The sequence below is a fragment of the Argiope bruennichi genome, chromosome 7 (genome assembly GCF_947563725.1).
Source record: "Argiope bruennichi chromosome 7, qqArgBrue1.1, whole genome shotgun sequence".
In the NCBI taxonomy this organism is placed as follows: Eukaryota; Metazoa; Arthropoda; class Arachnida; order Araneae; family Araneidae; genus Argiope; species Argiope bruennichi.
Genome location: NC_079157.1, coordinates 116,214,877 through 116,226,022, shown reverse-complemented (window position 1 = coordinate 116,226,022; position 11,146 = coordinate 116,214,877). Strand labels below are relative to the sequence as shown.

At 30.1% G+C, this 11,146-nt stretch overlaps 1 protein-coding gene across 1 annotated transcript in view; it reads left to right on the top strand.

Moving 5' to 3' along the window:
- The first annotated feature begins 255 nt into the window (after window positions 1–255).
- Window positions 256–11,146, top strand: part of LOC129975828 (solute carrier organic anion transporter family member 4A1-like) — an 82,638-nt gene continuing 71,747 nt past the window's right edge. The window contains exon 1 of the mRNA XM_056089060.1: window positions 256–542. The gene's annotated coding sequence lies outside the window, so the exon portion shown is untranslated. The remainder of the gene's footprint in view (window positions 543–11,146) is intronic.

The following is an 11,146-nucleotide window of genomic DNA, read 5'->3' as shown; positions in this document are numbered from 1 at the left end:
CATCATGTTTATTTTATTTGAAACGCACATGGACAGTTTTTTCGTTTTCATTTTCATTCACAAACCTAATAGAACAAATCGCTCAGTTCAAAACGGGAAGATTCTTCTTTTCCCTTGATGATGTTCTTACTCATTCAGCACAACCCATTAACTTGGCGACAGAGACGATCCCCCTAAACGAACGAACCAGCATTTGTCTAGGCAACCCTGCACCGACAACGCCATCTACTGTCACTTATTGTTCGAAGACAGAACTCGGAGGCATCTGCCCATCATTCTCGTAAACTGTTGCTCCGCGGCGGGGGAATTTCGAACGTCCGAGGTTCTTCCGAGTACACCCTCTGAAACTCATTCGTTTTTCTTCTGGGGCATTGTTGCAAACAATAATTCTTTTAGAATTGGTACAGTGATTCATAATTTGAGTCACTTTCGTTTGGCAACAGACGGACTGAGATGGTTCAATATCCGAACACGTGTTGTTTTTAAGATATTATCGTCTGCGCTTAAACCGGCTTCTTTGGATGTCTGAAGTTCTGCCAAAGGTTAGTTTTCATTTGTTAATTGATTTTTTTCAAGATTAAAATATTCTTGTTTCAGTTTTAAGCTTTTTTTTATATATGTTAGGACTATAAAACACTCTCGGTCATTAATTTCTCGTCTTTTAATTATTTTGAGATGCAAATATATTATTCAGATATTAATGGAAAATTAAATTATTCAGATATTAATGGAAAATTAAATTATTCAGATATTAATGGAAAATTTTCATGAGTCCAAAAAAGTTTAAGAGATGAAATTTTATTGAATTGTTTTTCATATTTTATTCCAAATTTCTTTGTTTTTTATAGTTTTTTAATTTTAATAAATTGAAATACTATGTTTTGTCCCTTACTAGTTGCGAATAAATGATAACGCGCTAGCTTTTTACTTATGACTAGATACCAAAATAATATGCATCTCTTGCTGCTGGGTTTAATATAAATAAAAATAAATTTTTGAAACAAAATGAACAATTTAGAATAAGAGTAGCATTATATCATTAAATTAGAAGATATTTATGATGGTACGAGAATGAATCTCTACGGATATTAAATTTCTCCAAAATTTTATCCGAAAATATCAAATTTGCGAGATTAAAAAGCATCCGCGAATAAGTTTTAATTTCAGAGAAACATTTTTTAAAATATTATTACTAATGATAATCCGAGATTATGCTTAATTATATTAGATTGTAATTACAGTTGACTGCATCGATGCAATCCATTTTATTTTTCTCACGTTATAAGTGACATCCTTGTGTTCAAGTCTACCATAAAGACGAAGGTAGAATTTTCCTTTTTACCTCAATAAGTCAATTATCTTATATATGTTTTATTTGTTAGCTTTTCGACCTATATTTCTTGTATGGAAAAGGTGACGTTATATCGATAAAAATTTAGTATCAACGCGAAGAAATCTATTTATTCACTTCCGTTTGTCATCACATTCTTATGGTTCAGGTTACGTTGCTCACGTTCTACCTCAAATCATAAAGTTGCACCTGCTCTTTTAGTTCTTCATTTGGCTTATGTTTCCCCATCGGATATTAGCTGTTTTAATGGCTTATTTTTATGTCATTCAGTTTCATAGTAGAAAAACAGAACTAATTGAATCAGCAGGTAGCAAAAATAAACAAGTGCGAGCAAATCGAAATGTATAGAAACTCTGTTATCATAATTAGGTTCATTGATGGTTGTGAAAAATGAATAAAAAAACAAACACTAAAAAAATATTGTTGTAAACAATGTTATCTAAAAATCTGCATAAAAACAGTTATATCCTGGAGAAACAGTTTTTGGGTTTATTTCTTTCTTGGACCTGCTGATTTAATATCCTCCAAAAACTTTCACTTTTGTTCAGACACATTTTCATTGTCAAAGAAATTTTACAACTTTGAATGTGGAGATTTTTTAAGAAATGCCTCTGTTACTTTTTTTTTTCATCATTTTTTTATAATTACATTTTTTTCATGAAGATTTAAATTTTTTTTACTGAAAGTTTGCAGCTGTAATTGCTGTACCTTTATATATTTTCAAATACTATTAACCTTATGCAAGGAATTAATAATTAAAAAATTCGGCTTTGATCACACTGTATATTCAATAAAAATTCACGCGAAAAGTTATTATTTCGTAACTACCGCATGCTAGTATCATGGAAAGCGTTGTTTGTTTTAACACCTTTATTAGAGAATATGCGAGAAAATTTTGGGGAGACAATTATCGCTGATTTCGAGAATGGTCTATCTAAAACAGTCTTTGCCCCGTGGTCTTTTTTTTTTTTTTTTTTTAAATTTTTCATCACGGGAAACAACGATTTTTTTTCGTTGCTGTTCGAAAAGAAAGGGATTAATATTTACTTGATTCCCTTGAATGACAGACATTTTTTGCTTGCAAAAGCAACACATAATATCAAAATTATGCAATTATATTTCCCTTTTCTGAATTACCACGTCCATGTGATAAAAGTAACTATGCCAATAAAGCATTCTGATATACAATAACGTCCATTGAACTTTTAATAACGAAACGCGGCACTAATCAATAAAATTGCTTAATAGCCAGATAAAGGGAAGATGGACAAGAAAAAGGAGCTTCCGAATTTTCACACTTACAGGCAGCTGTCAAGAGGGCATGAATTAGTTCTTGTTGTCATGACCTTCCCAAGTTCACTAAAAGAAAAGTGTTTTATAATAAAAATAGATCCACTTTCTTCAGAGTTCTGATTAAAATATGCGATCGCGAGTCGCGAATGATGTGTTAACGATAGAAAAACGCGCCCAACATTCATGCACTAGCGTTGTTTCTAAAAGAAATATCGAATTTCTTACTCAAATGATAAGATCACGAAGGGTTAAAATGAAACTTTTGACATAACGCAGAAGCAATACGATTTTGATTTTAATTGCAATCCAAATTTGCTTCTTCATCAAGTACCGCATAATGGTTTGTTGTTTTGCATTTTTGTAATGGAGATGAACTACTATAAATGCCTTGTAACATTCGCACTGTTTGTAATAGAGTGAGTTCTGCTCGAAGACAGGTCTTCTTTCTAAATGACTGAATAATCTTGTTAAGTCGATATTTTTTATCCTAAATTCCAAGGATTTCACCACCCGTGCACTCCTTTAAATTTGATATCTTTGAATTGTTTCTCGTGCTTATGAAGCCCAGCAATTTTATTGAAATTGATCATGATGTAAAGTAGGAAAATCATATAATAAATTGGGAAAATTGTTTACCATTTTTTGTTTGTTTGTTTATTATGTACCTATTGATGAGAAGTTTGAATATTGAAGGATGTGTATATGACTATTCGGGACTCATTCGTTAAATTATGAGATTAATTAAATAAGCATATGTATTTTACTTGTTTAGATCAACAGGTTTACACATTTTTCTAGATTTTGAAGTTCTTCGTGGGGAAGGACACATGAACGAAATCTTATTATTTACTCGTATATGAAGTGTAGAGAAAGCATTGCAATCGTCGAGAAATTCGAATTCAAGATTTTGACGAATCTCCACATTGTGGAACTCGAGTTCGAAAAACACATTTTTGGCAATATGTTTGTCTGTCTGTGACAAAGATAACTAAAACAATTTTTTGAGCTAGACGGATGAAATTTGGTATATTGCCTTTACACCAAATTTTTAGATTTCTATTGAAATTTTGTGCAAAAACCTTTCAGATGTTGTCTGTATGTCTAGCGGTTCGAATAAAAGTAAACACGATAACTAAAAAACGAAAAGAGCTAGATGGATAAAATTTGGTACATAGATGTAACATATGTATTGTAGACACCTATCCAGTTTTGTGCCAAATCCAACGAGAGGTTGATTATCTATTGATCTGTACTTTCAGAAATCGCGAGAACTTAAAAACATTGTGGCCATACCTAATATTTCAAATTAGGTATGGCAATTTTGTGAGTACAATTCTAGTTCTGTGTCACAATTTTGTTCAAAATCAATTAAAAAAAAGGGTCTAAAACATAAATTCTATTTTTGGATGCTATGGCTCGAATGGCAGGGAATTAAATTTTAATCAATCAAATTTTGAGCCAAATCCAACTATGAATTGACTGTCTGACGGTCTGTACTTTCAGAGTCATGTAAACACGATAACTCAAAAACGCAATTACTTAATTATATAAAATTTAATGTGTGATTTTGTGACTGCAACTGTAGTTCTGTGTCAAATTTTGGTTTCAATCGGTTGACAAAAAACGCATTAAAAATGCAAATTCACCTATATTAGAGAGTATGTGAAAAACTTTGAGAAGATCACTCCTATTGGTTTTCACATAGTCAATTATATTATTAATTTACAATAGTTTCTTTACATTAATGTAGATCAGTATGCTGTAGTTTAAAAAAATCAAATCTAGTTCATAAACTGAATACTGGAGAAAAAACATGCTTCTTATAATAACATTTTTTTTTTCTATTTTCAAGTTAGATTAAATTCTCAAGTTTGCCTTATGAAATTTGGTATTGTATTAATATATCTGTTAATGCACTATAAATAGACATAAAGTCTGAAATTTTATAAGATCAAACTTAATAAATGAAATTGGAAAATTATCTATAAATCAAGAGTTTTCAATGAAAATACATATAAATTATGTTATTAGACAAAATCATACAAATTATATTATTAGACAAAAATGATTTATATACATCTACATTTATATTTTACATACATAGATTTATGTACATACATTTATATACAGTCGGTATTGAAATCTATTCCCAATTCAGTTTCTTTAGTTCCATCATTTTATAGAATAAGTTAAGACTTGTAAAATTATTCTAAACAATAGTATTTATTTTTGAAAAATAATCAGTATCAATTTTGCTACTTTACTTAATTATTTATGAATATTTTTAGCATGTATATTGTTAAACCAACAACATTCCAACTAAGAAAAAAACGAATTATATGTCTGCTGTTTTCCAGAATCAACACACGATGTTATTCTTCTAGGTGTTAAGGTTGTCTGTAACTGTAACCTTCAACTCTGAATCCGTAACTGATAGGATTACTGATGGAACCGGATTCCTTCTTTGCATACATCTTAACCTTTTCTTTCCCTTACCTTTATGCCTCTACCTGACTTTCTCTCATGCCTTCCCCCTCTTTTAAGGCTCATGGCCTTGACCGCAGGCTCCACGAACCAATCCTGAGTTTCCTACTCGGCGTCGGATAGTATCAAATGCATAAAAAAAAAAAAGTTAAAATAAATAAATGTGCAGTTTCCATTCTGTTTTAAACTTCCATTCATTTTGCGTGATTTATGTCATGATTAAGCAAATAAAATTTTGCAATATTGAACTGTAACTTGTTTTGCATGATTAAAGTTAAAACAAAAAAATCACAACAGACATTTTTGTCTATGCTGCGCTAAGCTAAATATTAAAAGATACAATAAAAATAAGGCGTATTGAGTCAAAAAATAAAATCGAAACAGACAGTTTTTTACGAAATATAAAATACTGAAAGTAGAAAACGAAATGCTTTCAGCAGATTAAGAGGAGAAAAAAATGAAGTCATCATAGAATTTATCGTTTGTTTATTTTGCAATTTTATGTAATTTTATAATTTTGCTTATATTGTGGTAATTCTGCGGTTTGTTATTGTATGTTTCGTTCGTTCATCTAAACACATGTGAGATATTTTCGTAATTTTTAAAATTATCTTTCTTTGCAGCTACTGTAAATATTATTTATAAGATTATAAAAAAATACATCTTCATGAAAAATAGTTTCATTGAATAAATGTTTGATTACGAAAACATAATTTATAATTTGCATAAGAATTCAAAATATAAATTTATATAAAAATACTGCATAAACAAAAAATAAATAAATAAAATAAAAATGTAGGTGCAGAAAAAGAAAACTTTTGAAATTACATATTTTAATATGTGTTTGCGTTGAATTTAGATCTCTACTCAGGAGGGTTCTTTCAATTTTTAATTTTTTTTTGGGGGGGGGTCACATTTATTAAAGAATCTATGAACTTTTTTTTATTGGAATGCATATTTATTTTAAAGCATGTGCAAATTTACTTCGAAAATTGTTAACATATTCCTAAAGTCACATTTTGATCGAAGTCATTTTCATTTTTTATTTATTTTTTATTTTCAAACGATTGAAATCTATTATGATAAATAAACTAACTAGAGTTTCGATATTTTTTAACTGTCCATTTGACTTCGCTTAAGTTTAGTTAGATTAAGCGACTTTGATTATTTAGAATTAATGTTCTCTTCCGAATCGTTACAAAAGCTATTTTCTGACAGATTTCATAATTTTGAATCATGATGGATAGGCAACATTGACATCACTTGAGATAGGATCCCCCTTTTTAAAATTCAACATGACATCTTCAGAGAAATGTTTGGTTCCGGACAATTTTAATGTGCATTAAGTACATATACTCGATGGATCTAATCTCTAGCGCATAACCTTTCTATCACAAAACATAGATTCTTCCTATAGATCTCCACACTTCCATCCAACAAGTACCGAAATTCTGCCTAAATACAGTACACTCACGAGTATTCGGTTCGCAATTATCCGGCTTCCGTACTATCCGGCCTAGTTATCTTTTATTGTAATTAAAAGAGGAAGGTAAGGCTTGCATTGGAAACATTGTCGAGGTATTGGAAGTGGGCATCAACTACTATCCTCCTACGTGTCGTGTGCAAAATACAAGTTGTGACAGGAAAAGAGCAGCGTTCTGCTCGTTGTTCATTGATTCGTCGGCGCGTAACGGACCTCAATTTTTGCCGCTGTTCCTGTTTATAACTGCACAGTACGTGCTGTATTCGTAAATTGTTCTTGGGGTATTCGTAATGTTTTTTCCAAGTGTACCACAGTGAAGATTTCAAAATGGGTGATAACAGAAAAAAGTTATAGTGACCATGGAGGAATAATTACGCTCTATACAGCGACTAGACGTTGATATAACAGCAAAACCCGGTTCTATTTCTATAATTCACCGTTCACATTTTACTTGGCTTAAGATAAGTAGGGGGTGGGCGCTGAATACTCAATAAGAAGTGAGAAAATACGTATTATAACAGTGAATTTTGGTATAAAAACTTTATCTTCTGGTATTGGTGGGCAAAGAAATGAGTTCATAGAACTCCCGTTTTTCCGACGTTTTTGTTATCCGGCTAGTTCTTCCGCCAAGACCGGATACTCGGGAGTGTACTGTAATTCTGGATGTAATATAAATCGGGGGAGGGGATCTGAAAAAATCTGTATAATTGAATAATTAATTCTAAAATTTAAAAGTGTTCATCTTTTACTTATAATAATTTTCGATAATTATTTTTTTAGAAAATTTCTTCTTAGTAGTTTTTTCCGTCATCTTCGTACATTTCCACAGAGTACGTAGCTTCAGCTTATAGTAAAAAGAAACAAGCAAGATTGTTTTAGGAATAGCATCTCTCGCTTTGATCGATTTAGTACAAAATTTAATGAAGAGCGACCATTTTGATGTAAAGATTGTGTACCAAATTTCATTTGTTTAACTCTTATCGTTTTGAAATTATCGGGTTTATAGTCACAGGAACAGATAAACTGACGCTGTACCGTTTGATAGATCTGACTTAACATTCGATACAAATCAATAGTTTTCTTACAAAAAGTATGTATAAAATTTCAGTTATATAACTTGTTCCGCCTGTTAGTAATTGTATTCATAAACTGTATATTTTGTATATATTTGACAGAATGTATATTTTGGCAATTTCACTTCTTCCTCATTATATATTTCATAGATTTTTTGTGTAAGAGAAAATAAAATTGCTTAAATTTCACTTCTAACCATATTTAACGTAAAATAATTTATTTTTCTACATATCTTAAATATTTTCTTTTTGAAAAAAATAATTAATCTTTCAAAATAGAAACCAATTAAACGCCTAGTCCTGTAGAAGAATTGAATCTAGATAGTTAATTGAGATATGTTAAGCTAAATCAAAATATGGGTGATAAACAGTGAAAAAGAGATACATTTCAAGATTTTTCCCAAGAGAATGGTCTGTCGACAGCCATCAAGAGGACAAGAAAAACTGTTCACGCCATCCTAAATAATGCATTATTCGAGAATCGTGAGTCGGCTGACCCGGAGGGTATTGACATTTACGGCGGCGTTGCCCAGAAACTATACACTACACGAAACTTGACGTGGAAAGCATCCATGGGTACTTTACCCACCCCCTTAAAACGTTCTTTTTTTCCATTAGCTGATGATTAACTCCTATTTCGCCCTAGATCAGGCTTACAATGCGGTCACGTGAAGTGGAATTCAGTGCGGTCTTCTTCTAAGTAACAGACGGAACCGACACGATTTTATGATCAGACTGAGACTGACAAGTTAATTTTCTAAAAGTCTGTTATAAAAGATTTGTTCCTTCTGTAATTACATTCATTATCTAGTGTTTTTCCTACAATTCCCTGATGTCCAGTAAAAAAGATTATTTATCAATTACGACAGATACTCCTTTATAGTTAATAATAGATCTCACAAAGATTGACATATTTTTTTATAAGCAATCAGAGTAAAAACTCCGAACTTTTATGGTCCGTTACCGACTAATTAGGGGGTTCGAGAAAGTAATGCTAATATTTGTAGAAAACATAATATAAGGGATTAAATTTTAAAAACGAGTTACAAAATTTTGTATTCTCAAGTTCGTGTGAAAATAAACTCGAAACTGTACTCGGTATTAACGTGAGAAAAGTAACAAAATTTCATTGTTAAAGCTGTAAAATATTTAACCCTTCTTTGCATGTTGATGGAAATTTCTATCATAACATTTAGTGAAAAAAAATGTACTCAAAACTAGTAGGATTGGTTGTTGCTGGCAACGTTTTTCACGAATATTGCGTAGTAAGAAATGTAGCTGTAAAAAGAAAATAATAATAATAAAAAATCAAATGTCACAATTATTATAACGGGTTTGAACTTGTCATTTCAGTTATTTGTTGTGATTGGAAGAAACGTGTGATTTCTTGATTATTTTTTATAACTAATCTGAAATATTTTTGCTAATAAAAGCTCTAATGAGTGGAGAAAATTAGAAGAGAGGGTCATTGATGATTTTGTACCGAGCTTAACATGTAAATTTGCATGATGATGGATATTTCCATCATACTGTTTTTTAATTATTTTATATTATATATTTATACTAGAATTTTTTAAAACATTTTTCCTTTAATATAGGAATTAATTATAGCACCCTGATTTATTTCACAAAAAAAGAAAAAAAAATCATACAAAGAAAGGTTAATAACTTCCATGAATTGTTGAAAGCCATGTCATGCATGTACTGCAAACAGAAAAATGTAGCAAGTTAGACGCAGCTTTAGATATGTGGAAATGATATGTTTTCACTGGGTCTAATTTTATAATTCAATTCCACGAAATAGTCCAAGAATTGAAAAGAAATTGTCTTCCATTTGAATGATTGATTATCGAGACAAGTAATTGTGTACTTTCATTGTAAATTAATGCAAAATTGTTTTAATTTGTTAGAACGTAGCATATTATAAAAAAATGGAATTAAATATGAAATCAATAATAGGATTTACAAATATTTTTATTGAAATGAATGCTTTGGTGGGCGGGGGGGGGAATCAGCAGTTATTACTGAAAAACTAAAAAGCCACATCAAAGGATGTGGAATATAATTAATATTGACAACCGATGATTTTGAGTGATCGGCAATTTTTATCTATTATTGAGGATGTTTTTTTTATTTAATGCCTATTATTTTCTAATTTTCCTTCAGTTTAAAATTGTTTATGTATTCATTTATGATTAGATTATAATAAATGGCTCTTTCATGCATGGGTTTTTGGTCGTATCAGTAGTGATCAGTTCAAGTTCGTTTCTTATTGCAAATGCTACAACTATAATTCTGTCTGTTATTACAAATGTTATGTTTATAATTCCGTTCTGTTATCAATGATGTTAATAATTTCGTTCTGTTATCACTGATGTTAATAATTCCGTTCTGTTATCAAAGATTTATGTCTCTAATCTTGTCTATTATAACAGATTCTCCTATATCCAAAAGATATCTGACAGAAAACAGTCTAACCTCTGTATATCGAACTTCTTTTAATGGAACGTTTCGCTATCATAATGAAAATATTGGATTAAAATTTAATATATCGAACAAAAATCAGCGTATAAAAATTAATATACGTCTTTAGCAGTCAAAAAATTCTCATGGATATCGCCTTTGGTGGGTATATAAATTAATTTCGGAAAATACATATTACACCAATCATCGCTGCTATAAAGTTTCATAAGTTTGGAAGATTATTTACGTGAAATGGTTAACAGGTGGATTATATGTTATTCTGATGTCCTGCTCTTTAAATCCCTTTCCTAATTTTGGACGACATTTTTATTTTAAATTCAGTTTAGCATTAGATTTCTTTCAATGATCATACTTGCAATTGAAAATCTTTAAGTTTGCTGCAGCTTAATAATACCTCCAGTAGAAAGGAGTAACTAAGTGCTCAGCTTAAAGTATAATAATAACTCCAGTAGAAAGCAGTAATTAAGTATTCAGCTTAATATATAATAATGCCTCCAGTAGAAAGCGGGAATTAAGTTGCAGCTTAATATATAATAATACTTCCAGTAGAAAACAGACAAGAAAATATATTCACAAATTCAATTTTGTTTTTTTGTTTGTACAAAGACATACGTTTTAGTACATTATAAACAAATTTATAAATTACAAAGGTATTTGTACTTTCTTTTAAAAATATGTTTATTTGATGGCTTAAATTCTTTAAGTCTTCTTTAACTCTAAAATGTTAACTGCGCTTAACGTTTTTAAGGGAAAAAATTATAAAAGATTTGTAATATGTATTTCTATATCAAAACTTCTGTATAACGAATTTTCTATTGAAATTTTCTCTTTACAGTTATATAATTATACAGTTATATATATAATTATATAACTTAATACTTAATTAACTTGTAGTTAATATTCTCTCAACATGATTTCATATAAAATTTTCCATTTAATATTTAATTAAAGGCCGCAGGATGATAATAAATATGACCT